Genomic DNA, 6,322 nt, shown 5'->3' with positions numbered 1-6,322 from the left:
GACCTGAGCTGAAGGCAGACGCTTAACTGACTGAGCCACCCAGGTGCTCCTCTAGCTTTTTATTCTGAAAAATTTCAAGTTACACTAAATTTGCAGGAATAGCATCATGAATACTATTTTGCCACGGGCTTTGCCTGTCTGGCCCTCTCCGACTGTCTCTCAGGGCGAGTTCTTGCTTCTTCCATTTGTAAGCTCCACCAACCCCCTGGTCTTTGCACATGCAGTACCCTCTGCCTAGAACTCCCTAGGACTTGCTCATCTTTCGTCATAGCCTTTCCTATTTTTGTTTCATGTACTGGACAGTGAACTTCTTGGGGTGAGGATAGGGGGGAGCTTTGTCCTCTTTACTTCTAGCACCTTACAGAAGACTGCTCAGTGAAAAGGGCTTTCTCATTCCTAAGCCGTTCCATCCAGCCAGCCTGCAGCCTATCCCCCTCCTCACATCCAGGTATGTGTAAGTCATCTTGGAAGGCCTTCTCTTCCCGAAAAGTCTCCCCAGTTCCATCTTGATGGACTTGCCTTTCTCTGAAGGCACATAGCAATTCATCTAGTTCCCCTGAGTGGCGTTTATTACCGTATATCTTGCTTTAATTATTCACGCATATATATTTTCTGTTCTGCTAGACTGTATGCATCTTTTTTTTTTTAAGATTTATTTATTTGAGAAAGAGAGAGAGTTGAGCATGAGCAGGGGGAGGGGCAGAGGGAGAGAATCCCAAGCAGACTCCCGCCGAGTGCAGAGCCTGATGTGGGGCTGGATCCCACGACCCACGAGATCTGGATCTGAGCCGAAATCAAGCTTCGTGGACCGAGACACCCAGGAGCCCCAAGACCCTAAGCATCTTCTATTCAATTCCGTAAGTGGCTCTCAGCATATTCCCAGGGTCATGAGAGCATTACTGCAATCTAATTTGGGAACAATATCATCATCCCCCCAAAGAAGCTGTACCCGTTAGCAGCATTGCCTGTTCCCCAGACAACCGTCAGTATGTGTTCTGTAGTGTCTATTCTGGACCTTTCCTATCGATGGAACTAGAGAATATGATTGGAAAGATGAAGCTCTTTATGTCTGGCTTCTTTCACTTAACATAATGTTTTCTAGGTTCATCTATCTTATAGCACGCATCAGTACTTTATTCATTATATTAAACAATATTTCCTCGTACGGCTCTGCCACATTTCATGGAGTCATCATTTGCTGGGCATTTGGGCTGTTCCCACTTTTCGTCTATTATCAATGATGCTGGTATAAACGTTCATGTACAAATTTTTGTATGGATGTATATTTTCATTTCTCTGACTTATACCAAGGACAGAAATTGCTGGATTGTATGGTAATTCCATACTTAACGTTTTGAAGAACGGACAGACTGTGTCCCAAAGGAGTTATATACTGTTTTAGAATCCCACCAGTGAGGTCTGAGGGTTCCGATTTCTCTACATCCTCACCAACCCTTATGCCCATTTTTTAAAAACCCTCATCATCCTAATTGGTGTAAAGTGGTACCTCACCGTGGTTTTGACTTGTATTTCCCTGATGGCCAATCACGTCGAGCATCTTTCCAGCTGCTTATTGAACGCTATTTGGACATTGTTACAAAAACCTTGGTTACTTGAGGACTAGGCTAAAGATAAGTATCAAGTCATAGGCGGGCAAAAAACCTGAAGTTTGGTGGCCGAATGCCCTTGGGGTGCCACTCCCGGAGAGTTTTGAGCTGGCTTTTATAAATCATCATGAGGACATCCTTGGACATAAGCCCTATCCTGCTAGAGAATGTCCCTGGACACACAAACCTCATTGTAAAAAAGCCCCTTAAATCTAGAAACAGAAGTAACAGTAAAAGCTTCATTTTACAACGCAGACATAAAATCACTTTTGTTGTTTTTTTTTTATTACTAAGTGGATAAAATTATCTACCATCACATTTTGAGATATCTTCCCCATGTGGAGAATTATTCATACACTATCAGGGATCTGTGCAACATGGAATCAGTTTTAGACTTTTCTGTTCTGTCCTACGGTGCCTCGAATAAAGTGTGGTCCAACTCTCACGACAATCTGGAAGGTCTTCGAGGATGTTGGGTTTATGAGGACATAGGTGGACTTCAGACCCAAGCGCTGGTGTGCGGGAGAAAAAGTCAGGCTCTGAAGTCATCTGGGAGGCAAGCATCTGAAAACGAAATGGGTGTCATCATTGCTACTGTTCTCAGGACCGTTCACATCTCCAGTTTGGGCGAGAAGTTCTAGCAGAAAGATCTAGGCAGGCACTGAGTGAAATATGCAACTATTTAATACAATTATCCTTGGGACTTATGCTAATGACATGTTCCTGAATCATATACCGGGAAAACTGACTAGACAGAAATATCATAATTATTTATAGCAGTTGTGATCAAGGGGTAAGATTAGGGGTGGTTTTTCACCAAACATTTTTCGTAGTATATGAAAAAAAACTTATACCAAAAAAGGTGTCGAAAGAGAAGATGCTTAGAAGCCGCTGGATCCTTATCTCTGCACTGATCACTGAAAAAAGTGGTTCTTCATGGAGGAAAAAAAAAAAAAAAGCAGATGATCAAGCTGGATTCAAGCCAATCCTGATGACATTCTGGTGACTGTTATGAGCTGAATGTTTGTCCTCCCCCCCCCCACCATTCACACACCAAGACCCTAAGCCGGGTGTGATGGTATTTGGAGATGGGGACTTTGGTCATGACGGTGGAGCCCTGGTGGAGGACCAGTACCTTTAGAAAAAGGGGCCAAGCAGCTCTTTCTGCCGGTGAGAAGTCAGCAGTCTGCAACACCGCGCAGGGTCCCCCCCAGAACCCCAGCGCGCTCACATCATGATCTCGGACTTTCAGTCTGCAGACGGCGAGGAGCAGAGTTTTGTCATCCGTGAGGCACCCAGTCTGCAGTACTTTCTAGAGCAGGCTGAGCTAAGATGGTGGTCATGACACAAGTGAATCTGAAAGTGCCCATGACTTTCAGAGGCTGCCCAGTCCTAACTTTCAGTACCTCAGGAAGACTAACATGTTCCTGTGACGGGGAGATGCCCCTGGAGGGCAGAAGGCAGGGAAAAAATAGCAGACCACTGGGGGTCCATTTTCTCAAAACCTGTTGAGTTATCCATAATGTCTTCAGAGAGTTTTCCTCTTGCAATCCTCCTTTTTTTTTTTTTTTTGTCTTTTTTTTGAGGAAAAACTAAAGACCTTCTCATAGGAACTTTGTACTATATAGACTATAATATTATTATATTCTTCCATAAACAATTTCTGTTACATGTTGGAATCTTCTAGAAGGCTTTCAAGAATCTGAATGTAGGAAAGAACACGGAGGCCATTATTCAACCTCTTAGTGCGTCAGATCTGCCGTCGAATCAGGTCCCTCCTGAAGCTAGTGGCAGTCGACTCAGAAGCCACTTCTCCACAGTCTGGCTTCCCTTGGTGGTGAGTCTCCTGAGAAGGGGTCGCCGTGTCGGTTACTCTCACGGGCAGTCGGGGAGCTTAGCAGGGGCCTCTGCAGAGCAAGGATGAGTTCCTATCACTGTCAGGAGAGGGGCGAGATGGGAACAGAAAAAGCTCGAGGACAAGAGGGAAGGCTTGAAGAGCCCTGGGACAGGAGTAAGAAGGGACAGGGTCACAAGGGAGGGAAAGTGCTCCTGGTCTCGGGGTGGATGGGAAGCTGGTGGTCTTCTTCAGGCTGGGCTTGAGGACGAGCAGGGTCTGGCCTGGGGCAAAGCGAGCGGAGGGAAGGGGGTGGGGGAAGGCCAGCGCTGGGCGAACTAGGTGACGACGGTGGAAGGGAAGGCTGGTGGCAAGGGAGGCTGACGCCAGACGCCGTGAATGTCGGGCAGGGGGCTGAACGGACTCCGTCCCGTGTGCTTCAGAAAGGGTTAGGCGGTGCGGTGCGCCTGGTGAACCGTGCTCTGCTTCCGCCCAGCTCGTAGCCTGGCATGTCGCTGATTCAGAGCATCTTTCCCCAGACTGCAAACCCGCTGCGCGCATGCAGGGATGGCACGTACGGAATTACCTCTAATATGTGACGTCACTAGTGTCGCCGAGCCAAAGGGGCTGGGAGGCTCTTTTTACTCCGGAGGAAGTTCTGATGAACTCGTTCTGGCGTGACAATAGACCAGCTGGTGAAATGCCACGAGGGTGACAAGCGTTGGGATTGTCCATGCAGAATCCTAGAAAAATAAAGAAACCCAACTATACATTTTCACTCCCAGGGTCAGCAGTTTGACCTTCAGTTTTATCTTATAAGCATGTTCTCCCTCTTCTGCGATGTTCGACCCGGACGGAAATTCAAAGCTGCAGTGTAATTAATTACAAAAGAATGATCAACTTTTAAAAAGACTTCGTGGCTTCCCTTTTCCTATCACGTACTTCCATGGGTAAAGAACATCCAGCACCCTCCTCCACTCAGAATAAATGTTAATTCTGGACACAACTTCCCTCCGTATTCTTTTGGACACAGAGAAGCTTCAAGCAGCTGCCTTGAATGGTTAGTTTGTATCGAAGCCTTGTTTGAGCCTTTTGTCGACTGGGTGCACTTGAAAAGGGACCCTTGTGAAATCGAGCCACACAGTGTTTTCATAGATGCTTCTTACTGCAAACGCAGTACTGTGTTTCGGTTGCCCCACTCATTTCTGAGGAAAAATTACAGCATATATTTTAAAACACTGTCCTTGGCCATTTGTTTTTTGAGGATTTGCCAAATTTCCCATCACCAAAACAAACCTCTGGTTTAACCTATGAACTCTGAGTTTCCGGCCTTCTTGAAACCAAAGTCTCTCTTTTCTCTTCCTATAACCCACACTGTGGGCAAGGGAACAGGTCATTTTGAGAGCGTCTCATGCCAGTTAACCGTGATGGTGCCAAAACATTTTACTGGACAGCACAGGAGTCTTAGCAATTTCTTTGACAAAGGGCTGTTCTTTTTTTCCAACAAGAGCAGGAAAAAGTTTGTTGTTCTTTATTTTTTTTTTTAAGACTTCTTGACTTCTTTTGGGGATTCAAATGCTCGTGAGTTTAATTTCAATTTTAAAAGATCTTAAATCTTTCAAAGAAAGCCTTTAATGACCCATTTTCAAGGTACGTTTGTAGATATTTGTAGATTTGTAGATCTTTCTATCTCCGTTTTTCTTGGGACCAACAGCGAAACTGATGTTCAAGGTGAGACCTCGGAACAGAATGTTTCTTTGCCACTAAGGCCTGGAGCCAGCCAGTCTGGGGCAGGGCCATGGTCACCGAACCTTTATTCACACCTGCTGTACGATTCTGGTTGTGGGGAAAGGCCCTTCGTTACACTTCGGGGAGGTACGTGCTGTTTTCGATATATGCCAGTTAAGCAAAAGTACGAACAGGCCAAAAGTTATTTAACAACTTCTTATTTAGGGGCAATTGTGAAGGGAAAAGATGGGTGGTATGCCGGGTAGGATTTGATGAGGATAGTGCTTTATCTCTGCGGTCCCCCAAACACATAACCGAGTCTGATCATGAGAACCACGGGCAGACAGATCCCAACAGAGGGGCCGTCTACAAAATAGCCGACCAGTGTTCCTTCTCAAACCTGCCAAGGTCATCAAAAACAAGGAATGTCTGAGAACCTGTAATAGCCAAGAGGAGCCAAAGAACACAGGACAATTCCAGATGCATTCTGGAACAGAGAGGGACATCAGGAAACAACTAAGGAAATTGGAATGAAATGTGGGCTTTAGTTAAAGTCTCAGGGGCGCCTGGGTGGCTCAGTCGTTAAGCGCCTGCCTTTGGCTCAGGGCGTGATCCCAGGGTCCTGGGATTGAGCCCTGCATCGGGCTCCCTGTGCTCCTTCCTCTCCCACTCCCCCTGCTTGTGTTCCCTCTCTCGCTGGCTGTCAAATAAATAAAATCTTAAAAAAAAAAAAAAAGAAGTCTCAGTACTGGTTTGTTAATGACAAATGTACCAGACTAAGGGAAGAGCTAATAATGGGGGCAACTGTTTAAAGGGTGTAGTGTATTGGGGAACTTATGACCTTTGCAATTTTTCTGTAAATCACGATCTAAAATAAGGTTTATTGAAACAAGAAAAATGAGTGGTAATACGTGGGCTTGTTTTTAAAACACCGTTTCAGTCACAACAGACCTCTAACAGCGTTACTCCCGCAGGTGGACAAATCACGGCTCCAAACACCCTAGTCCGGTTTAAGCAATCTTAAGAGGAGTGGCGAGGAAAGGAGTGGCTCCCCTTCCCGCATTCCCATGGCTAAACGTATTAAGTGCCTGCGGGCTTCCTTGGATGAGGTCCACGCATCCCCATCTTTAGTTAAGGACAAGTTTACAGATTA

General features: G+C 45.8%; 1 long non-coding RNA gene across 1 annotated transcript; it reads right to left on the bottom strand.

Annotated features, from left to right (window-relative positions):
- Window positions 1–1,893: 1,893 nt before the first annotated feature.
- LOC117795779 lies at window positions 1,894–4,017 on the bottom strand. Its single transcript, XR_004619918.1, has 2 exons — window positions 3,347–4,017; window positions 1,894–2,171 (listed from the first exon to the last, which is right to left on the bottom strand). It is a non-coding gene; the product is annotated as an uncharacterized LOC117795779 (long non-coding RNA).
- Between the last annotated feature and the right edge of the window lie 2,305 nt (window positions 4,018–6,322).

This window comes from Ailuropoda melanoleuca, chromosome 13 (assembly GCF_002007445.2).
Source record: "Ailuropoda melanoleuca isolate Jingjing chromosome 13, ASM200744v2, whole genome shotgun sequence".
NCBI lineage: Eukaryota > Metazoa > Chordata > Mammalia > Carnivora > Ursidae > Ailuropoda > Ailuropoda melanoleuca.
The sequence above is the reverse complement of the archived record's forward strand: the minus strand, read 5'-3'. Positions and strand labels throughout refer to the sequence as shown.